Source organism: Lepisma saccharinum, chromosome 1 (assembly GCF_977018435.1).
Source record: "Lepisma saccharinum chromosome 1, izLepSacc3.1, whole genome shotgun sequence".
NCBI lineage: Eukaryota > Metazoa > Arthropoda > Insecta > Zygentoma > Lepismatidae > Lepisma > Lepisma saccharinum.
Window position 1 is genome coordinate 107,350,449 of NC_139229.1, and position 24,668 is coordinate 107,375,116.

A 24,668-nucleotide genomic window follows, 5' to 3' on the forward strand; every position below is an offset into this window, starting at 1 on the left:
ATTTGAAGGCAGTAACAATATTTTTTAAAAATACTGTTTTTTACCTAACTTTGTGAATTAAATACTAGTACATTTTGTCAAATTATAAATAAAATATACCTATTTCTTTGGTATTTGTACTAAAGTGAAGAAAATGTTACTAAAACTTGCCTAGTACAGTAAATCTGAGAGTTTTAGCTTTATTTGTCCGTAACTGGATATAATTGTAACTTGTTAATCTCGCCAAACACAATCTTTACCTCAATTTTGGAAGCTAGCTGAACTTTAGCGTTTCGAATTACATATAGTGAAGGCCTCTATAGTGGAAAAATACACCCAGTCTGTAAAAATTTGGAAATGTTGTCTCCTTCTCTGTCGAACCAGACCAAGAGTGTTCTCAAGTGTTTCAATATATTTCTTAACATAACTAACTTTTCAAAAAAATAATACCTTGTGCCAGAGAGCTTAGTTGGTATAGCGTTAGGCTTTTAACCTATCTGTCCAGGGTTCGAATCCCTGTCTGGCCGATTACAATTTTTAAATTTTGTCATCGGATCTTGTGCAACAGTAAGTCGTGAGTAAAGTTTTAAGTTTCTCAAATATCAGCATCTTTAGCTAACAGTACAGCATAACCAGTATTATTATGATAGAAAAGTTCTGGTGGTAGAACCTACACCTACTGTAATATCTCTGTGGTATTAACTTACATGCAGCCCATATGGGACTGTTTGTCCTCCGTTACATTTCCTCGCCATTTACCCTTAGCGTCGCGATTAGCCTCAGAAGCAAAAAAAAGCGAAATCTTATATTTGTTTTTTTTATATCTCTGAAACCACCTATACTATAGAACTACATTTAATGAATTTTGCAGTCCTCCTGTTTGATCTGTTAAATAATCCAGTCAAAAAAAATATACTTACATAGAAAAATCTGTTTTTCAGATACTTTAATCGGGTAATCTGCTTTTGCGTACTTCCTCAGAAATATAGTTCTTGCCACATTTATATAAATCGAAGTCTAGTTAGAGTTGGCCTGTAAGTACTTCTGGTACATGTAGTTACTTGAAAAAGCAAATATTGGGTGTATAAAAAATAGCATTCTTGTGAAACAGTAAAAAATCAACCTCATTTCCTCGTAATATTAGCTGTAAATGCTTCTTGAAGATTAACAAACCTCTGGCGTGTGGTCCTACGTCACCTATAATCCTTTGTAAAGATCGTGTTGTCCTATAAATTATCGATATACATACTAAGTCCCTAGTTACAGCCTGAGCTTTTAGTTTCAATCATAGAATTTCAGTGTTCAGATAGTGATTGTAGTTTCGTATAATAAACCAAATGGAAATAACCCAAGTGTTGATGCACCCAAAAAACCAGTAATACTTCAAAAATACCTTAAAAAAGGCTATAAGGCTAAATTATTCTTCTAGCATAGAAAAAAGTTTAGCAAGTGAACCTATGGTCCATATAGTCAGTTGTCTTTGAACTTCGTCTTGTCCTGTGAATTGTCAATATATTGATAAATGGTTATATTTAAAAAAGAAACAATGTTGGTAAGCGTCCAGTTATGGACCCATCGGTAAAGGGATTTCAGTCTTTATAGACACATCATAATTTTCGTTACACTAAAAAATTGCCCTCGTATAAAAGCAAATAGTTGAAATGTTAAACATTTCGTGTACTTTATCCAGTAAGCCTTAGCTAGAAATACAATAACAGCGTTACAGACATAAAAATTAAGCAAGCTTTGATATTCTAGTGGCACATAATAAGTATAAAATATCCTTTAAAATACTCTGACAAATAGTTGTGGGTTGTCTGAGATCAAAATTTTCAAGTCCTCTCTCCTGCATAAATAGGCTCTAGAATTCACTAAGCCTCAAAATAATATTGGGTACATAAAATAAAAAGCAGATGGAGAGTGGTGCTGATCGCATCATCTCCAAAATAGCAAAAAAAACAAAAGTATATAGAGCTCTATCTGGTATATTTAGAAAACTTTTACCTAGTATAGCAGTAACAAAATACTCAGCAAACTCTAAAATAAACAAACTTTCCTACGTGGCAGGCGTAACCTGCCCTAAATAAATACATATAGAAATACAGAACCAAAAATAGCATAGTGGAAATCAGTAAACCCTAATAATAATAATAATAATAATATATTCTGTGGCTTACATTTTAGCTAAAAGTACTTTTTTTAGTGTTTTTGAAAAAAATTAAATAAATACTAAACTCTAAGTTAAAAATTTGTAAATGTATATATGATACAAAACAAAATAAATAAAAATTAATACATACCCTGCAAAAAATCAATAAAAAAGTTGAAAACCTCTCTTTGTGCATCCAGAATATAATAACAAATCCTTCCTGACTGGATTAAATTGTGTTATTTGAGTAATAATAAGCCTAAACTTGTAAAATAAAAGGGTAGAACTTGTCAAAACATACTTTTGCATCCAAAATATAATTCAAAACACATCTAAATTGTGTTATTTGAGTAAACTAGAGAATAATCCTGTAAACTTGGAAAAAATCTCTCTCTCTCTCTCTCTCTCACTCTCTCTCTCTCTCTCTCTCTCTCTCTCTCTCTCTCTCTCTCTGTGTGTGTGTGTGTGTGTGTGTGTGTCTTTGAGAGTCCAAAATGTAATAAAAATGGTGCCTGAATAATATAAATAGTGTCATTTGAGTAAATATTAGGCTAAACTTGTAAATTAAACAAATAAAAGTTGAGAACACACACTTTGTGTGTCGAAAATGTAACTAAAAATCTTTCCTGAACAGATAGAATTGTGTTATTTGAGTAATAATAAGCCTAAACTTGTGAAATAAACAGATAGAAGTTGAGAACACACACTTTGTGTGTCGAAAATGCGACTAAAAGTCTTTCCTGAACAGATTGAATTGTATTATTTTGGTAATAATAAGCCTAAACTTGTGAAATAAACAGATAGAAGTTGAGATCACACACTCTGTGTGTCGAAAATGCGACTAAAAGTCTTTCCTGAACAGATTCAATTGTATTATTTTGGTAATAATAAGCCTAAACTTGTGAAATAAACAGATAGAAATTGAGATCACACACTCTGTGTGTCGAAAATATAACTAAAAGTCTTTCCTGAACAGATTGAATTGTGTTATTTTGGTAATAATAAGCCTAAACTTGTGAAATAAACAGATAGAAGTTGAGAACACACACTTTGTGTGTCGAAAATGTAACTAAAAGTCTTTCCTGAACAGATAGAATTGTGTTATTTGAGTAAAAAATAGGCATAAACTTGTAAATAATAAATTAAAAGTTGAAAAAATCTCTTTGTAAATACAAAATTTAATAAAAAATGTTGCCTGAATAGTACAAATAGTGTTATTTTGGTAAAAATTAACATAAAGTTCTAAAATAATAAGTTAAAAGTTGAAAAAATGTCTTTGTGAGTCCAAAATTTAATAAAAAATGTTGCCTGATTAGTACAAATAGTGTTATTTTGGTAAAAAATTAATATAAAGTTGTAAAATAATAAGTTAAACGTTGAAAAAAATGTCTTTGTGAGTCCAAAATTTAATAAAAGTGCTGCCTGAATAGTACAAATAGTGTTATTTAGGTAAAAATAAGGATAAGCTGTGAAAATGTTTGACATAAAGTCAAAGTTTGGTAAAAAATAAACTCAAAATTAAGTTAAATAGCACACAGTAACATACATTTACTACCTAAATCAATAATCAAAGGGTCCTAGGTTCGTTACCCCGTGATAAAAGCAAATGGTGAAAACTGTAGGCCCCGTCCCTAATAGCTCTCCCTTCTTCATAGTACAGATAAAAAAAACCTGCGCTAAAGCGTCCTGTGCCTTGGAGGCAAACCTGAGCGGAATATTAATTGGCGGCGGAAACCGCATAGCTTCAGAGATTTGACCCTTGCTGCGCATTCTCAGACATCCTTTGTTGTCTGATTGAATCCCTCCCCTGCCCTACAGTATTGCATAGCTTTCCCCTGTTCTTGCGTACTGGTTAACCTTGAAAAAACCGGTTCTGAAAACCTACCGACGCGTTCTCTGATTGGTCAATCAGGTTCTTCCTTTGTTTTGACGTTCTGACGTCATTTGACCTTGAACGCACACTCCCTAAATTCCTTTCTCGTCTACCTTCACCGCCGAGTCGAGATTCGGAGACAGTATTCTGTCTAGCGTGTGAAACCACCGTGTTTCATAACATACATTATTACAATAACATACATTATTACATAGTACTAATTAATACCGTTACATATCGCGGGTTCGAGTACCGGGACCGTGTTCTTTCGTACCATTACCACCGTTCATAGCGGTTCATAAACCATAAACTCTTATTTTCAATATTATAAACATTAATATTAACATTTTATACATTACATACTTTGCAGTAATGAATATAAAAACATATGCATACCGTTTAGTACCTCTAATTACCTTTTATATACATATTTTTCATAAAATAAATAAATATATATTCATAAAAAGTTATAAACATGCAAATATATAAATGTAAAGTACTCTAAGTACATGCGAATTAGTTCTAAATACGTGCAAATTAATTAAAACCCGTGCAAATTAATTAACACCCGTGCAAATTAAAGACCACCCATGCAGCGATTGAGCTTATCGCGTTCAACTTCTACTCACGGAAGTTAGGTTCGGGGTTTCTGAGTCACTTTGCAAATAAGTGAGACTTCGGCGTTAACAGTACGGTGTTGATACTAACAATGCACGTTTACATGGACATAGACCCTCTGAAGAATACTCTACCGGACTCTGCTACATTGCGTGGTCATTCATCTCTCCTGGACGCGGGACTTGCACACGGCTCCTTTGTAGCGAAATTGTTCTCCGAGGTCGATCGCGACGATATGGTGTACTTGCACCTCCTCAGTACTTCGGGCGTTCCTCTTGTCACTAGCGTCGGATGTACGTGGTCACGCGCCGGTCCGGAATCTCTCTAGTGTCGGGCATCAATTGGACGTCGATCTGGAATCATCTCTCTCTGGTAACGGGCTTCGATTGGGCGTCGATCTGGAGTCGTCCTTCCCTCTCTCTCTCTCTCTCTCTCTCTCTCTCTCTCTCTCTCTCTCTCTGGTAACGGGCTTCGGTTGGAACGTCGATCTGGAAACGTCCTTCGGGCATTGGGCAGTGTTTGGTGTTGGCTGGCTGGCTTCATCGGAAGATGGCGATGCATCGTTGCGGGGTCAGGGAAGTCGTGCCCTTCTCTACCTCCTTTAGCCGCCCATGATTATGTAGTCCACGCTTGGCAAAAGCAAATCACCGCGTAATACTTCACCAAAATAAGGCGCACACAGGTAACTCTCTATCTGCAATTCGCTCCCGGTACGCAAGAAAACAAAGTCCACGGACACAAAACAATAATCACGCGAGAGTGTAGCGCGGAGATGGTCTCTCTATGAAATCCGGGTAAATACTGTGTCTGGAATCGTAGTACTACATATTTATAAGAGATTCAAATTCGTCCGTTGAAAAGCACGCTAAAGTGGCTTGGCTTCGGTTTCCGAGGAGATGGAAATGACCTCTGTCCATTGTCTTGAAACGCGGTCACCAACGCGTCCTCGATCCTTGCAGGCTTGGGCTCCAGCTAATTTTCCTGGTCATCCGTGAAGAATGGGTTCGCCCACCCGCTGTGACTTCTAGCCCGGTCTCGACGAAAATAATCCTTCCATTTCTCCGTGTTGGTTCAAATATGTCATGTTCTAAGCCGAAATGACAGTTCGGTTGTCACTCAAGAAAAACCCGTCTCCCAACTCCCGACGCCTGGCTCGGATACAAATTTATCCACAAAATAAAATCAAACCTCACACTTTTATATTTGAACATAAAATGAATCAATAAACAAAAAATAATTTATATCGAACTGCGTTTCACATGTCACTGGATACCGTGACAACACTCTATGCTAACCACTCCAGCACGGTGGTTGGCTCATTAGCCTTGTGAAAAAAGTTATCGATTTGTAACCAAGAGCTGGTGTTTTGAGTCCACTTTATGTACAGTAAGGCTAATCGGGACTGGACCTACAGCTTACAGTGGGATCCGAACTTCTATGTGCCTCCACCGGGTATCGAACCCGGAACCCATTGATTACAAGGCGACGACGCTACCACTGCGCCATCGGGAGGCCCTTGTAATCTTGAGGTACCAGGTTTTATTCCCTGTGGTTCAGATTCCATTTTAAACCGTAGGTCCACTTCCGTTTAGCGTATCTGAGCACAATGTGGACCTTAAAGAAAACTTTACTGTCACGAGTCCCTAGAGCTTTAGGCCAGTGTCACTTTTTGTTTGTTGGGTTGCATGCATGCGTACAGGATAAACTTCAAGCGCTTATAGTGCTCCCAGGATGTGCTTTCGTGGTAAAGTTTGTTGTAAAACGTTGCATGTTGTTTGCATTTACCGCTGCACAACGTTTGCTGAATGTATGTTTCAACAGCCAGTACACACACACACAGCGTATAGAAACCATGTTTTTTCCCCCGGGTTGGGGGGGGGATGGCTACTGACTGCCTGTTTCTCTTGCCGTTAACTGAACTCGCCGCACTTGGCTAAATAAATGAAATATCACAAATTTGAAATCTGAATGAGAAAAAAAAACGTCAACAAACTTTTAGTTATCACTCCCTCAAGTTGCTGGCACCATTGTCAGATTTTTTTTTAAAGTTGGGATTTATTCAAATATTGGTCCTATTTCAGCAAACTTCATGTTACAACGATAAACATTAGTTTTGCTGAGGCCACAGAAACATAGCCTACGTGCCGATTCATTTCCATTTCTCGGACCTCAAAGTAAATAATACAGAGGAAAAAATAAGATGCGTCATTTATTATTATACACAAACTTATAAAACAAGATACCTTTAGTTTGATTAATTACATAAAAAACACAACATTGAATCATATTTCGGCCACAAGTCACGATCGGATTCTATTTATATTGCATGAACGTCTTATTCGCAAAATAAATCGAACAGGTGACTAAAGTTGATTTGCTATTTTACTCACGTGAGTGCTATTACGTCGAATCTATTGGCGGGAAGAGATCATAGCCGTGTCTATTGGACTTCAAGTACAGTAGTACAGGCCCGTACCCAGGGGAGAGGCCATGCCCCTCCTCAATCCATGAAATATTTAAATATGAGCCTATAAAAAGCTACAAAAATGGCGTCGACGATGTTGCAAATTTGTAAAAAATTCAATTTTGTTCTTACATAAATGAATGTGTTTGTTGTGTAGAAGTCTGTAGTCTGCAATATTGGATAGTTTAAGTTTTATAATCATTGATGCAAGGCTACCAGACATCCGATTTAGCGATTTAGTCGGGACGGTTCATTACTTTTAATCCCTGTCCCGAGTTTTGTCGAATTGCAGTCGTGATGCGAAAATGTCTCTTCTTTTTGTTAACACACATTTAGACATGTTCTTTATGTAATAATAATAGATAATACGCAACATTAAATTTATCAATATATTATTTTTTAAACAGAATTATCATGACTTTTCAATGGCGCAGGTGTAAAAAAAAAAGGAAAAGTGCTCCCCTGTGCTTAGCACTACGCCGTGAAGACGTATAGGGGGTGTAGGGGTAACGCCCACACTTTCTTGATCCGGTCGTAAGTGGGGGTGATGTGATCCGCCTTTACTCCCCAGGGTTTCCCCCAGGTACCAATGTCATTCGACGCTGGGTGGGCGCCGGGGCCGCTTCAAACGTTACAAACGTTCCCAGATTTGAACCGGCCAGGGATCGAACCAGGGATCTTTAGTATGGTACTCATACGCGTTACCGACTGAGCCACCGCAGGTGTAAGAAAATTAAAGGAAATTTGAAAACACAGTAAAACCTCGTCAATCCGGACTAATGGGGGATAAGTTAACCCGTTAAACAAATGTCCGGATTAACTTATATAATCTAAAAGAACAGTGGAAAGTGCATTAAACGTCGTTTATAGCAACAAAACACGTTTATTATGATGTATTTAAAGGACATAGGCATAAATATACTATACAGTACAGCTGTGGCGTACGCAAGGGGGGTTACCGGATTTATCCCCCCCCCCTTGAGCTTTTGAAATATTATAAAAAATAATGTGGAAAAAATGAAAATGGCCAATTTATCACAGTCAAATATCTGCAACAATACTACTACTACTACTACTACTACTACTACTACTACTACTAATAATAATAATAATAATAATTTGAATTATTATTCCCATGCAGCATTCCAAACACACGCGTCTTTAAGAGTGAATGCCTTGACTTGAGAATAAACACGAATTGTTGAAAATAAAATATGAGGGCAACTATGATTTAAAAGAGAAAAAAAGTTGTTTTGTACCTCAGCTGCAGCAATGTTCAATGAACATGTATTCTTTTCTCTGAGCAATGAGAATTAACTAAAGAAAATTCTTGGTTCGTTGTAAGCGGCTAATGCAGACAGAGGCTAGGCCGACAAGAATACATAGTCACCAGTCCACCCATGGAATTTCTGAATTCGAACGACAATAAGCTGAACTATTGTAAAATGTTTTGTTGGTAAGAATAGCAAGAAAATCCAGATGTGAATTATCGTACATGTGCATGGTAGACTTTGAGGGCGGTATTGGCGCGTTTCTCATAAATCTTTGCAATGTCGTTTGGGATCCGTCGATATGTCAAAACAATCTAAGTTCAATTTTACAAATTATTTTGCAAAAATTCCCGCTGTGATTCTCTCGAGAATTGTGAAAATTTCTTGCTTCGTCGCTGTGTGTCGACGTTATTGAGATATTATACTGATTTCGCAACCCCTTGAGAACTCTCAAGTGATGCTGCATCTACATCCACATTACTATATAAATAATGTTGAAGAAGTGCTTTGTGAATCACCTAGAAGTGATAAATGTGTTGGAATGTCTTTAAACTTACTTTTGAAAGCAAGAATAGACTCAGTGGAATTTAGCAACATGTATTCTACATCGCACCTCATCATCATCCTGGATCAGTTCCATAGGAAAAGGTAATGTAAATTTCCTCCTGCATATAGAACCGTGCCACGAAGGCACATGTATGGGTGGGGTCCCACACATTCTCGATCTCGGCTATTTTGGAGGTAATGTGATCAGCATCACACTCCGGCAGCCTCACAGGCTGTTGGCCTCCAACCAATTTCGGGAATCGAAGCCGGATCTCCCGAGTGGTTGTCAGACGCCCTATCGACCAGACCAAACGAAACAAAGAAACAAAAAAAAAAATGCTCCTAGAATTTGTTAAAATCGAAAGACTAGAAAGTAATATCGTTCTATTACTTTTATAAATATATTTATGTAGTATATTTCATCAGTGGTTGACTTGCCTTTTCTTTGGGAAATTCTCTTGTTGACTTCTAGCCACATTTAGCTAGCATTCTGCTTTTTTCCCCCCTTTTGCCTGTCCGGATTAAGCGAAGTCCGGATTAAAGAGGTTTTACTGTATTGTTAATGTACAGAACACAGAACTACTTGAATACTTCAGAGAATTGAATGTAAACAATAAGCACTAACCTGTACGCTGTGTGACACATTTGTCTGTAAGCGACTGTGACTGTGAGCTTGATTGTTGGGATGAGGGAAGGGGTGAATTTTTTCTGTTACTTTGGACCACAAGTTGCAACCCTACAATTGTACGTTTATCTCTAGCGTAATATTGTCATAGTATTGGTCAGGGGGTGTTCGTTCGATGGCGCAGATCGTATGCGCAGTTGTCCGTGGATGCATGACGTCATCGTCGAAACGCTCGGCACGGAAAAGGCTGGTTCCTTATGCAAATATTGAGATATTTGACAACGAATATCTTCTAAAATATAGTAGCAGGGGAAAAGTTACAATTTTTACTGTTAAGATTCATTCTTCCTAATCAATTTATCACAAAGTTGATTCAAATGTGTAAAATGGTTTTCAAGAAATCGTGTTACGAAGGAACCCCTGTTTTGTTCTCTCCAGGCTTCTAATGTAAGGGAGATTTAACTTAAGCGCGTTGGATTTATTTTTGCTCTATGTTTTGAAATAAGATTATTTTGTTCTTGTCAACTGAAATCATGCCTAAATGCTATGGAAAGCTGTGAAAACTATTATCAGAAAACTAACGGAAGAAATCTATGATATAAAAAATGCGGAATTGCCCATTTTTGTGAAAAAGGCATTGTGCGAGATCTAAAATCAGAACTTTTTAATATTGTATGTAAATGTAAGGGTGTAATAAACGTGACTGCTTCCCAGGCACCTATCTAAGGGGGGCTTAGGGGGCTCTAGCCCCCCCCAAAGTTTTCGGTTTACACGAGATAAATTGAGATTTTTTGTTTCTTGTGGTGTCAAATAAAATAATGTGACGTTAATTTAAGGAGATAAATAATTATCGAGGCAAGACGGAGAATATTCTATAACCCTGTTATTGGTAACAGCTCGTATCCAAGGTGGGAATCAGGGGGCTCAAGCCCTCCTTCAGAAAATTTTCAGTTTAAGCTAGATAAAAATAGGTTTTTGGCTTTTTGAATAATATGATGATAATTTGAGAGAGATAATTATCTAGGCAAGATGGAGAATATTCTATAAGCCTGTTATTGTTAATAGCGCGTATTCAAGGTAGGGATCAAGTGGCTCAAAGCCCCCCCCCGCTCCCCAAGGAAATTTTTCAGTTTACACTGATAAAATTAGGTTTTTGACTTCTTGAATAATGTGACGATAATTTAAGGAGAGGAATAATTACACTGAGGAACAAATTAAAACTTTTTGTTTTGCCGCTTCATGAAAATAGGTGATCTTTAATAAATCGGGTGCGCTGATTTAAAAAATCATAACAAAAATGCTGTATCACGTACCATTTCTGGCGGAAACCATTTTGAAAAATTTTCACCTCACATTAGAAGAAGGGTAAAATATAGCATATTGCTCCAAACTTTAATGTGATAGTGTGAATTTTAGTAATACATTGGGTTCATAGAATACCAAATATGATTGTAAATGATGTAGTTATGACATGCACTAAAATTTGCAGTTGCAGTAAAATAGTAATGATTAAAGAAAACAGTAAAAGTAACGCACCTTCAAAACGTATTTCTGTATGATTTCCGCTTGTAGCAGGCGTGTTGAACATCTGAGACTGTGCTCCAGCAGTAAACTGTTTTCCATTTCTGCGATTTGTTGGTGAAAGAGCTCACCCTGCTCGTCACTCACTGCACCCAGATTAGAGGGGAAAAGTGTAAATGGGAACACAGAAAGTGTACCTTGAAAGACATATTGTACCTCATTTTTTGTATGTTGCCAGCAAACGTTCTACAAGTTCAGAGTAATTGTGAGCCCTGTGGTTGCTAAGGAAATTGCGACACACACCCTTGAACGCACCCCATGCTGCTTTCTCACATTCACTTCACAGTTCTTCAAAATTGGGATCGTTCATTACCTCCCGGATTGGAGGGCCAACAAATATCCCATCTTTATTTTAGCATCGCTTACACCAGGAAATTTGCTTCGTAAGTACTCAAACCCTTTTCCTTTTTTGTTCATGGCCTTCACAAAGTTCTTCATTAACCCCAAGTTGATGTGCAGTGGGAGGGGGGGAGTAACACGTTGTTAGCGTCGATAAGAGGTTTGTGAGAGACACTTTTCTCTCCAGGTGTGCAACACTTTCTGGGAGGCCAGTGTTTAGTTTTGTAATGCATGTCCTTTGCTCTGCTGTCCCATAGACAGAGAAAACAACAGAATTTCGTGAAACCTGATTGCATCCCCAAAATAATTCCCAGTAACTTCAGATCAGCACAGATTTTCCGCTGGTGTTTGTCGTAGCTAACACTTGTGAGAATCAAAGCAATGTTTTCATATGTTTCCTTCAATTCACTCGCATGAGCAACTGGCACTCAAGGTTTCTCATTTCCATTATTCAGAAGGACCGCCTTCAAGCTAGTTTTTGACGCATCGATGAACAACCTCCATTCGCCTGATTTATAGTTTTCTCCTAACTCCTGCATTAATCCAGTGACATTGTTGCAGTATACCAGGGACCCATTCATAGAAAAAAAGGAAGAAAATATTAGTTGACGTTTTCTGAATGTAATACTTATCCCTGGTTCCAGCAGGTTCCACCCTTGCAGTCTTGAACCCAGCAGTTCCGCTTCTTTCTATGTAAGGTTCAAATCACGTATTAAATCATTTAATTCTGGCTGGGTGATAAGATGCTGTGTCTTCTGTGACTCTTGAAAGTCAGGATCATGTCCAAGAGAAGATATCGGTTCATGTGAGGAAGTTTATGTTTCCTCTTCCAAAGACCATTCCAATGGTGGCTTTGGAACAGGTAATGTCTTATCATGTTGCACTGGTCTTATCGCAGAAGATAAATTTGGACACTGTAGGATTTTTTGAATTTTCTTGAAAATCCCGTTACATTAGTTAAACAGAAGTAACAATCAGTAACGTGATCTTGAGGTTCGCGCCATACCATGGGAACAACGAAGGGCATGGATAGATGGGTACCATGCAGGGGGTGCTCGTTCGGCTGCGCAGATCGTATGCGCAGTTGTCCGTGGATACATGACGTCATCGGCGAGAAGCTCGGCACGGAAAAGGCTGGTTCCTTATGCAAATATTGAGATATTTGACAACGAATATCTTCTAAAATATAGTAGCAGGGGAAAAGTTACAACTTTTACTGTTAAGATTCATCCTTTCTAATCAATTTATCACAAAGTTGATTCAAATGTGTAAAATGGTTTTCAAGAAATCGTGTTACGAAGGAACCCCTGTTTTGTTCTCTCCAGGCTTCCAATGTAAGGGAGTTTTAACTTAAGCGCGTTGGATTTCTTTTTGCTGTATGTTTTAAAATAAGATTATTTTGTTCTTGTCAACTGAATTCATGCCTAAATGCTATGGGAAGCTGTGAAAACTATTATCAGAAAACTAACGGAAGAAATCTAAAATATCACAGCCTTTCCAGTCGGTAATTGCGTAAGTAAACGAAAAGACAAGATTGTTATAAAAAATGCGGGATTGCCCATTTTTGTGAAAAAGGCATTGTGCGAGATCTAAAATCAGAACTTTTTAATATTTCATGTAAATGTAAGGGTGTAATAAACGTGACTGCTTCCCGTAAAATATCACTGCACTCTCCACGTTTCTCTTCTGTCTTTTCTTTGGCGCCGTCAATAGCTTCAACACGTTATTTATATATATATATATATATATATATTTGTCACATATTTGTTTTAATTAGTATTCTGCTCGTTCCGCCACCTGAACGCAGCAGCTAGGGTTCAAAGGGCAGTGCAGTTACACCAGAAGAAGGCTCGGAAATGGCAGGCTTTAGAAGTTAACTCATCCAAATTAAATTAAAACAAGTATGTGCTCTCTCTAAATTTAAATCATAGTTCACAAATAATTTGATTAAAAGTTTTAAAAGAATCTGTTTTATTTAATAACGTATTAATTGGTGCATTCTTCTCCAGCATAGCTATAGGCAGTGACCACACTACAGGGGTGGGGGAGGAACGCCCCCCTATTCTCGTTCGACAATTTCTCTCTCTCTCTTATCTGCCCCCAGTAAAACGACAAAAATTAATAAATGAATGAATGCACTTTTAGCCAAAATATGCATTTTTGTGTCGTATGTAACGGAATAATAAACATGATTGCCCCGGAAAAATACGATTTACCCCTGCATCTTTTCTATTGCGTCGTCACTAGCTACAACATACTTATTTTGATTTCTATTGTTCCCACATATTTATTTTAATTTTAGTATTGTGAATCATATTCCACTGTGTTACCTCACGTAGCCACTCCCCCCTTCCCCCCACACACATGTACGATTTCAGTTGTAAGTTTTAGACTAAGCTTGTCAAATGTACACTTATATCTTTCTATTCTTGAGCCATTTAAAAAGAATCATTTCGCCCCTTCTTCTGGACGATGTTTTTCCACTGGAAGCCCCTTTGCAGATCGAGATCCGGGGCTATAGCCTTCCCAAGCCACCGTTCCCTCCAAATACTGTCCTGGCCTCATGAAAGAAAAATATATGTATTTATACGAAATTTGACTTGGCAGTTTCTTTTTTCGAACATGCATAAGTTTTAAATTTTAATAGCTTATAAATTTACACTAGCAATTTTGAGTAAAGGTTTTGCGTAACCCTAAAAGTACATTTAGAGACTGCAAGGTCAATTCTCGATATTTCAGATATATTAATAATTTTCATCAGAACGTCCAGTAATAATTATTTGTTACTTCAATAACCTCTTCGCAAATGTTTCTCGCATATTAAAACATAGATGCCATTTTATGTTTATTTCCTTGTAATGCTGACCTCCGTGGCGAAGTGGTTAACACAACGCTGCCAAGGACCCCCAGGTTCGAATCCCCGCCCGGGCATGGGTCTACTTTCCTTTCATCAATTTCATCATATCATCACGCATCCTCATCTTTGCGATTAGCCATATGTGACAGATAAGCGAAGTAAAATAAACTAAGTCTATTAATCAATTATGTTTTTAAACTCTTTAATTCTTTAGAATGCCACGTTTTTGTTAAAATTTAAATCGATTTGTAAAATGACGAAATTCTAAAGGAGAACACGCAACTTTCTTTGTAGCGCATCGGTCAGAAAGTTTCAGGAATGTGGATATTCAAAATACATTTTTTCACATGTACTTTGCCCCCTTTTAAATGTAGCGCGTTTTCAATTATGTTACTAATCATTAAAAGGATGCCTCAATACCATCTTGGAGGATGAAAATTAATATTTTCCCCCTCCTAAAAGTAATAATATACTTTCGCTCTCTGAATCTCCCATATAAATGCTAGGGGCCGTCTGCTTCAGCCGAGCTCAATGGCAGGCTTTAGAAGTTAACTCATCCAAATTAAATTAAAACAAGTATGTGCTCTCTCTAAATTTAAATCATAGTTCACAAATAATTTGATTAAAAGTTTTAAAAGTATCTGTTTTATTTAATAACGTATTAATTGGTGCATTCTTCTCCAGCATAGCTATAGGCAGTGACCACACTACAGGGGGGGCAGGAACGCCCCCCTATTCTCGTTCGACAATTTCTCTCTTATCTGCCCCAGTAAAACGACAAAAATAGATAAATTAATGAATTATTACCATCAATTTTAGCCAAAATATGCATTTTTGTGTCGTATGTAACTGAATAATAAACATGATTGCCCCGGGAAAATATGATTTACCCCTCCATATTTACTATTGCGACGTCACTAGCTACAACATATTTTGATTTCTATTGTTCCCACATATTTATTTTAATTTTAGTATTGTGAATCATATTTCACTATGTTACCTCACGTAGACACCCCCCACCCCCCCACACACACTTACGATTTCAATTTTAAGTTTTAGACTAAACTTGTCAAATGTCCACTTCTATCTTTGTATTCTTGAGACATTTAAAAAAATCATTTCGTCCCTTCTTCTGGACTATTTCATAGCAATGTTTTCCCACTGGAAGCCCCTTTGCAGATCGAGATCCGGGGCTATAGCCTTCCCAAGCCACCGTCCCCTCCAAATACTCTCTTGGCCTCATGAAAGAAAAATATATGTATTTCTACGAAATATTAATTTGACTTGGCAGTTTCTCTTTTCGAACATGCATAAGTTTTAAATTTTAATAGCTTATAAATTTACACTAGCAATTTTGAGTAAAGGTTTTGCGTAACGCTAAAAGTACATTTATAGACTTCAAGGTCAACTCTCGATATTTCAGATATATTAATAATTTTCATCACAATGTCTTGTAATAATTATTTGTTTTCAATATCCTCCTCGCAAATGTTTCTCGCATATTAAAACATAGATGCCATTTTCTGTTTATTTCCTTGTAATGCTGACCTCCGTGGCGAAATGATTAGTACAACGCTTTACGATGCCAAGGGCCCCCCAGGTTTGAATCCCCGCCCGGGCATGGGTTTACTTTCCTTTCTTCAATTTCATCATATCATCACGCATCCTCATCTTTGCGATTAGCCATATGTGACAGATAAGCGAAGTAAAATAAACTAAGTCAATTAATCAATTATTTTTTAAAACTCTTTAATTCTTCTTTAGCATGCCACGTTTTTTTGTTAAAATTATATTACGATTTGTAAAATGACGAAATTCTAAAGGAGAACACGCAACTTTCTTTGTAGCGCATCGGTCAGAAAGTTTCAGGAATATGGATTTTCAAAATACATTTTTTCACATGTACTTTGCCCCTTTTTAAAAGTAGCGCGTTTTCAATTATGTTACTAATCATTAAAAGGATGCCTCAATACCATCTTGGAGGATGACAATTATCATTTTCCCCCTCCTAAAAGTAATAATATACTTTCGCTCTCTGAATCTCCCATATAAATGCTAGGGGACGTCTGCTTCAGCCGAGCTCACCTCTTCTCCGGTGACGTCACGCGTTCGTGCAAGATCGGCAATCTTCGGATGGCTTTACCTAATCTCTCTGTACCTTGAGTATTGGTGGTCACATCTATACTCCAACAGCATTTCTCCGTGGCGGAGTGGTAGAAGCTCCCATCGATATCCAAAGTATCCCCAAAAGGTTTTTGTTTTATAAGGACATCGCTTTACAGGTATGCTACCAGTTATTACGACATGAGACAATTACACCATCTGTTAAAAAGTTGTATAGTAAAATCAATAGTTCAAAGAACACAGTACCACGAATAGTCAGGGATTTCAATACACATAATTGGCCACAAATATGGGAAAATGTCTCCGCCAAACACCTTTCAAAAGCTGGCCAATCAATATGGTACAAAGTGGTTCATCGTGTTATACAGTAGTGACAAGAGATAGGACATACCAATATGGAATCAGTGACTCTCCTAACTGTATATCATGCAACGTGCCAGACTCTTTAGCCCACAGGATAACGAAGTGTCGAAACTCCTCCACGGCATGTAACAAATTGAGAACAATGCTCAGTCGTATATGCCGCACCTCATTAACAAAGTTTACGGATACAGATATAGTTTTTCCTGATTTCAATTTTTTTCCACCAACAAAACAACGAACAGTACAATGGTTGATCACTGCATACTTATTATATATATTTCACAATGACGAGAGCAGTTTTCAGAAACAATTCAGTATCTTCTTGCAAGAACAATACGCAAAAATTCCTCTCCAAGCAAGGAAGAAACGGTATGCAAATTTCTTATTAGTGCTTTATACTTAATTTAGGTCAAACAAAAATGTAAAGGTTAACCAGATAGAAATACAAATTGTAATAGCAGTAATACACTTATGTCAACAACAATGTAATTCCATAACTTGTATATCAGAATGAGACAATAAAAAAAAAAGAGTGGTTAGCAAAGGGGGCTGCGACGCAAGGGGTTCCTTCCTGGTTCGAATCTCAGCCTGGGCATAGGTGTTGTGAGTGTGTACCTTCATCAATTTCATCCAAACCACTGTATCATCTTTTTTAGATGATAATTAACCTTTCATTACCATAAGAATATTCACAAACCATCTTATTAATTCACGCTCTGACCATTATTTGAGACACACCTGTATATAGTACAGCACTCGAGAATGTTTGTTAAGTATTTCGCTGTTTTCATGCACACAGCACCTCATTCGAAAATTCACATGCAAAATGAACTAAGGTTATGATATTGGTATAGGGGTGGCGGCGTGATGTTCGTTTAATAATGTACCGTTCCTATCTACCTGGTTTTATTGATCTGTAACCCTTTTACGAGGACAAGCGGCATGTTTTTCTTTTTCCCAGAGACACGGAATAGTTATTGCATGGAGTTTCCACACTGCAGATAGCATCATATTAACAGTGTTGCCAATGCTGAAGACAAAATTACACTAAGAGACACTCCATCCATCGGGCTTTAAAGCTTTAGTGGCAACATTTTGAATTCGAAAATTTCTTATCTCAAATTTCTCCATTTCATAACGGTAGTCAACGGCATCAAATTAATGATTCTCTGTTTTTCTTGAATGAGTGTTGTATATTATCCTTAATAATATTTTTACCCACTTACAGAAATAAATCATAGACAATTAAATACGAGGAATATGGGGAAAGGGAAGCTATTGATGTACTTTCTGTATTTTTAGTTATTTTAGGGTGACTAGATATTCTGAAACGAACAGCAGGACATCTCTGGATGCGTACGGGGGGGGGGGGGGGATGCAGCTATAATTAAAAGAGCACAGGTCAAGTGCACTCGCTCCCCTCTTCCCTCTTTGGCAAAGGAAAAGTCATGCTGTTTACATGTCTCCTGAATATTACACAATTATTTTTAAGCTGCAGAAAAACAGCAAATAGAGACACACAGAAAATATATTTTAAAAGAGTTGGTTGACACTGGCACGACATGCCAGACGAGGGGTGCCCACAGGGGAGTTTTATGGCGCAGGTTGCGCCATCGAGTTTTTTTTGGGGGGATTTTTTCCCTTCAAATATTATAAAATTCAACATTTATATCTTTTCCAAAATATATGTAAAAATTTTACACCTTAAATGCACCATATTTAATCCTTTAGATGAAGAAATGAAAGTGTTTAGGGCATTATCGAAGGGGAGATATTGAACTCGTACATATTAGGCCTCACGTGGGTCCTGTGGCGGATTCTGAATTAAACTTTGGGGGGGGGGGGCAGTATCCAACTCTAGGTCTTAGATTATGGTGAATACTTTAGTTAGAGGGGGATTGAGCATTAAATTGAAGGGGGTATCCAATTTTTGTGTATTACTATTGTCTTAGACTGTTGCGGGAATTCTGGTGTGGAGACTGAGAATTAATTTTTTTGGAGGAGGCAATATCCACTCTTCAATATTAACAGTGAGTCTAAAATTGGCATGACAATTTTGGTGGTATAGGATTGAGTATGAAATTTAAAGGGGGAGATTTCTCTTGATAAAGTGTTAAATCTTAGATTGTCAAGGGATTTCTGTAGTAGAGAGAGAGAGGGAGTTCGAACATTACATTTTGGAGACTGTATTTAGCGATAAGGCATCCACACGTTTTCGACCCCGAATGTGCCAAAGGAAAAGCTGGAAAGGGAAAGGACTAACGATCTCGGGATCTTAAGGAAGTATTGACACCCCATTAAATTAATATTCTTTAAAGGCTGCAAAGAAATGGATGTAAAAATTTCCCTGTTAGCTTCGCTCGCAATAATTTGTCGCTACGATGTGTATTTGGCGCTTTAATGAGATGAATATCAAGTTTTTATACTAAAGCTGCATTACAAGACAAGCGATATTATCGATTGATTTCGTGTTTTAAGTTCACTTTATGCACTCTAAGGCTAATCGGTACTGAACCTACAGTTTAAAGTGGGATCCACGCGATAATCTCGATTATGATGAACGATTTTAGGGGTCGTCTTGAGTGATGGCACCCCTGTTTAGGGAGGAGGGGGAGATCAATTATAATGTTCAGTAAAGCTAAGAAAAAGTTACTTTCGGTAGACACGCTGTCGTAATTAAATATTTTGTGGGGATTACGATGCGGTTTAAGGGCGCGAATGATATGATTGGGGGGGATGTGCCATTGGCCTTGGTGGGGGGGGGGGATGGGCATACCTGTGCCAGACCACCAGGGTTTGGGTCCTGGTCGAGCCTGCATTTGTACCTCACACATGAACATATTTTTACAACCACATTATGATCGTCATTACCATTAGCTTAACTGTCAAACAAACAAACCAACTGTATTGTTGAGAAAGCGGCGCAATTCTATCTCTGTTGGCAATGCTGTATTTAGCTCGAGAATAACCTGTGCTGCAACTTTGCGGCGGCACATCGAACTAACTTGGGAGCGGAGGAGGCTGCCGGTAGACAGCGCCACTGTCCGCGTGCGGAGAACGTTGTGCAGTTGCGGACGTACTTCGAACCGGCCCACGTGTCGGCTTCGCTACTCTCTTTCCGTAGCCCACCCAGTCTGACCCTAACCCCTCGACTTACTGCAGTGGATCCCTGAACTATGGCGGGATCGCGAAATATCGCCTCTTTCAGTTCGCGAAACTCCTTAATACCAGATAGAAACAGGGAATGATAAGCAACATGGGAGTGGATCCAGCCTAAAAAAAATCTGATTTGCGATACCATGGAAGTGAAGTGTTCTGTGTTTTTTGGCCTAATAGTACCAGACGTGTGATACACACAAGCCAGTGCATGTGTTTTTTCGTCCTGGGGCCTATAACCAGTTGTTTTTTTCAGTGCAATTTTTATTTTTGTGGCATTCAACACACTGATAATATTTACGTGTAAACGTAAGTCGTGAGTTCGCAGTTAATAAATGAAAAGTAACGTACGTTCTCGCAAGTGTTTTTCGAAGTTGTTTTCGAAAAATGAGTATGCTCCTTATGTCATTTTTTGATTTTTTGGTGGAGAAAAGTATGATTTTTATAGGATATACTTGATCCCTAATGAAAACAACATAGTCGGATTAAACGAAACAGCAATTTTGTGTTTGAAAAGTGTTTAAGTGAAAAGTGATGCACAGAAAAATGATATAATTTTCATTTTTTCTTCCATGCATAGTGAATACTATCTTCAGACTACGACAACCAAGATTCATGTTCTTTTTGTTGAATTACAACTTACAAATGATGCTCTGAAGAAGAAACTATTACACAGCATAATATCGTTCGAAAACAATCAAACCTCATTAAGAAAGGTAAGATTTTGTAGTTCATACAGCACGTTAGAATAATGAAAATGTAACGTACATTGCACATTTATAGAAGTCATTTTAGTTTGTTCGCACGAATGTTAACAAAATTAATGTTCTATATTCTATTTACGAGTATGGATTATTATCGGAACGAGACCTACAATTAAATAAGTAGGTTAGGATTCATTAACATTAATATAAATATTACCTGTCATATTGTACTACGCGAACACTTTTTGTAGCGAGCACACCCCTTTCTCCGTTGCAAAGATCTTGCATTATCTAAATGTGCAAGGGCAATAAAGATCACTGCTTGGAGGGAAACAGGTTTAATGCCCTTGCACCAAAAAATTAAGACGAGTAGGCAACTTGTAGAAAGTATATTACACTTCAAACTCTCCTGTTGAGTTTGCGTTCAGAAGGCAGTTCTTACTAGAACATTTTTGGAGAGAGATCTGAATGCTCAGTTATAAAGAGATTAATTAAGCATTGAACATGTGTTCATATGCTTCTTTAAAGTTCACGTTGTGCTCAAATAGGCTAATGTGACTTGATAAAATGGACTAATGAATGAATCACTGTGCAATGTGCCTCCACTGGAAATTGAAAAATGCTAGCCACTACACTCTCGGTAAAGTACACGCTTTATTTTGTCATACAGTATAGACCAAAAAGAAATGCAACCACAATACATAGACATGTATGTTCACACAATTGTCAGCCGCGAATCTACCGACTTCTGAAAAATAAAATTACAATTTCTTCATTTGTATAAAGTCTCTAGTTTTGTTCTAGCTCATAAATTTGCAAGTTCTGAATTAAAAATGAACTTAAATATATTCGTTACCTTACAAAAGTAACACATAACCGTCACAACTGGTGCTATATTTTCGATAACGTCATACTAACGCGAATGGCGAAAAAGTTAGCGTCTGCAACGTGGTTTGAACACGCTACCGCTCTAAAATTTAGTCAGTTTGTCCACTTTATGCTCTTATAGGTACACAGTTTAAAGTGGACTGTGTAAAGTTGCTGAACTGAGAAAGAAACTCAGGAACCTTTGATTACAAGGCGACAGCTTTAGCCACTCCGCTGTCGGACAGGTCGTGCGAGACCTCTCGAACCACAAGCGACAGCGTTAACCTAAAATGTGATTAACATACGTAACTGGTTTGATTGATTGATTTGCTTTATTTTACTTCACTTTTTGGCTAATTTGCGAAGATGGGGATGAGTGATGATGTGATGAAATTGATGCCCAGGCTGGGATTCGATCCCGGAACCCCTGGCGTCGTGGCGCGATGTTCAATACGTAATTGGCGTAGGAGCATACACACTAACGAATCTGGTCGAGAACAAGTTGTGCTCACGAGTATTCACGTCTCGTCTCTCTGAAAGATGAAAACTGACACTACTCCTGAAGTTTTTCCGCTCGGGTACTCGCTTCAAGTTGAGTTAGCTCCTCGGGACAGCGGGAATGGGCAACGTGAGCGAACTCCTTGACCGCAAGGGAATCGAACCACGGTCTCCCGCCTGAGCCATCGCGTTTTCGCCCTTGTCGATATTCGGGCTGGGAGTATCTTTTCAAGAAGATACACGTTCTTGTACGCAAACCATTTTCCGATAATATGAAGGTTACTCACAGTGTAACCAGGTTCGATTTTCTGTGTTTTCCCAGCACTGTTAGTTACTGGAATAAGTAACAGACTTACATCGGGATAGACAAGCAAAGGCGGATATGAGAGTCGATAAGCTGATCACGCGACACTCAATAAGAACCACATAGGTTTGTTATAAACACCCATCTGTTCGGAATTCTGTGCCGGATTGGATTTGTATTTGTTCTTTTTTAGACTAATCGCGACGATGAGAATGAGTGATAATTAGATTCAATTTATGAAAGGACACACACGAACTCAGAAACGTTTATGCCAAGGACGGGACGTGAATCCGAAATATTCGGTGACGCGACCAATCAAAGCATTCGACAGAGCTGGGTCTAAACGTGGTTACGCTAAAAGAGATTAGCGTCGTCGCCTTGTAATCAAGGGGTCCCGGTTTTGATACCCGGTGGAGGCACATACTGGTTCGGATTCCACTTTAAACTGTAGGTCGAATCCCGATTAGACTTACTGTGCAAAAAAACTCAAACTCAAAAGTGATTAGCCCAAGCTTTCCTATTCTCTTACCGCTCACGTACACAACACAGAACCTTCCTGTCCGGTGTACGTAAGAACGTTTTCGTGTCGTGGTGAAGTATAAATCCCGCCTTTATAGTGTTGACCCTCTCTGTGCGGTAGTTGATAAATAACTAATTACTCTTGATATCATTGTTAATTAGATATCGATTAGATGAACATAATATAGTTACTACGTGATTGAGCAACACGCTTTTGACGTCTCAGTGACGGAGTGCGTTCAGTGATAGACAGCTCGACACAAAATGTTCTGGGTTTGGATCCTACAATAAGGCAGGTGTGTATTTTTCCTCACGATTCATCCTCATCGTCGCGATTAGCCAAATGTGGCAGAAAAGCGACGCCAAGCATCAAGAAAGATTAAAAAATACCAATGCGCTTTCGAAAATAAAATATAAATAGTACAATCTGATATGCAGGCTATTATTCCACCTCTCTAGTTGTACAGCACAAGAAATTAGGGAGTTCAAAAGGTCTATTATGATGTAATAAAACGTACACTCGCCTACTTAATAATGCCGCAAGTCACTTCTTTATACATCATTCTTGTCAAAGGTGCAGTTCGACCGACGTTATTCAATTGTTTTTAAGTAGAATTTTCTATTTCTTCGTGTGATTAGTCTTTAATTATTCTTAGTGATAGTTTTTCTAATTAATAAGTAAAGGTTTGAGTGAAACATTTCAATGCCGGTTTCGGGACGGTTGTTGATCGCACCCGAATCCGAAACGATGGTGCAACACTGTTCCGGACCACGAACAAGCCACAAACGATCCCTAGCTGTCTATTTCAACAGACATTTCTCAACTTGGAAATGTAAGTAATAATATTAATAATAACAAAAAGCTATGCTTGGAAACATTCAATGCACCAAAACAAAATTTTGATGACTGTTTTAAGTGAGTTATAGATCTTATCCGCTTAAAAATAAATATAGTAAGTAGGCTATGTTAAAACTGAAAATTTGTTAATTTTCGCCTCTCCAAATGGTGCAACAGCCTTTTTGAAAGACAAAGCCTGCAAAACGGGTTTTCATTATGCGATGCGTGGTTAGCGCATCGAATAACGTCACCGGTGTTTTCTGGTTTTCGGGACAGGAGACCGCTACTTCTTTTGAAGTACCTTTAGCCTCCATGATGCTGGATCAACGCCGACATTTTTGGGCAATCGAGCTCGCGATCGTTCGTACCAAAGACGAGAGCGCTAAGCATTCGGCCACACGGTTAATCTATGACAATTTTAGCTTAGCTAAAAAGAATCTAGAATCCGCTCCAAGTCAGGACCATTTCCGAGAAATAGTAAACGAATCCCGGCGACAATTTCCGGACTCGAATCCGGATGACGTCTTAAAGATGGAGCTCAGTATCGGCATGGCATGCAACTGTGTTATGCTCCTTAACTTGTATGGAATTTGTGCACATCATTTCCTTGTAGTCTTACCGCTGATGACATTCGTTTTACAATTTTGGTTGAATTAATGTCAATGACAAGGCTGGTACAATCACAGCGACGCATCCAAGATGCATTTATAACTCAGCCTTGTAGTTTAATACGCAGGATTGCGTCACAGCGACAGCATTTGAAGTTTCAGACACAGTGGCGTACATACACAACACGCACGCAACAATATTTGCATAGGATATTTACCCCTACAAAAAAAAAACAAAAAAAAAAAACTTCAATGTACTGATTACAACAAATCTGTGCTAAATGCGTCTAGGAAATGTGACCGAATATACACTTCACGACTGCACATTAATATAATTTACGCACCAAAAAGTAGCCTACTGCATTGTGTGCGTTGCCATACCTCC

General features: G+C 38.0%; 1 protein-coding gene across 1 annotated transcript in view; it reads left to right on the forward strand.

Annotated features, from left to right (window-relative positions):
• Positions 1 to 19,868: 19,868 nt before the first annotated feature.
• kek6 (kekkon 6) overlaps positions 19,869 to 24,668 on the forward strand; it is a 151,146-nt gene continuing 146,346 nt past the window's right edge. The window contains exon 1 of the mRNA XM_083136087.1: positions 19,869 to 20,661. The gene's annotated coding sequence lies outside the window, so the exon portion shown is untranslated. The remainder of the gene's footprint in view (positions 20,662 to 24,668) is intronic.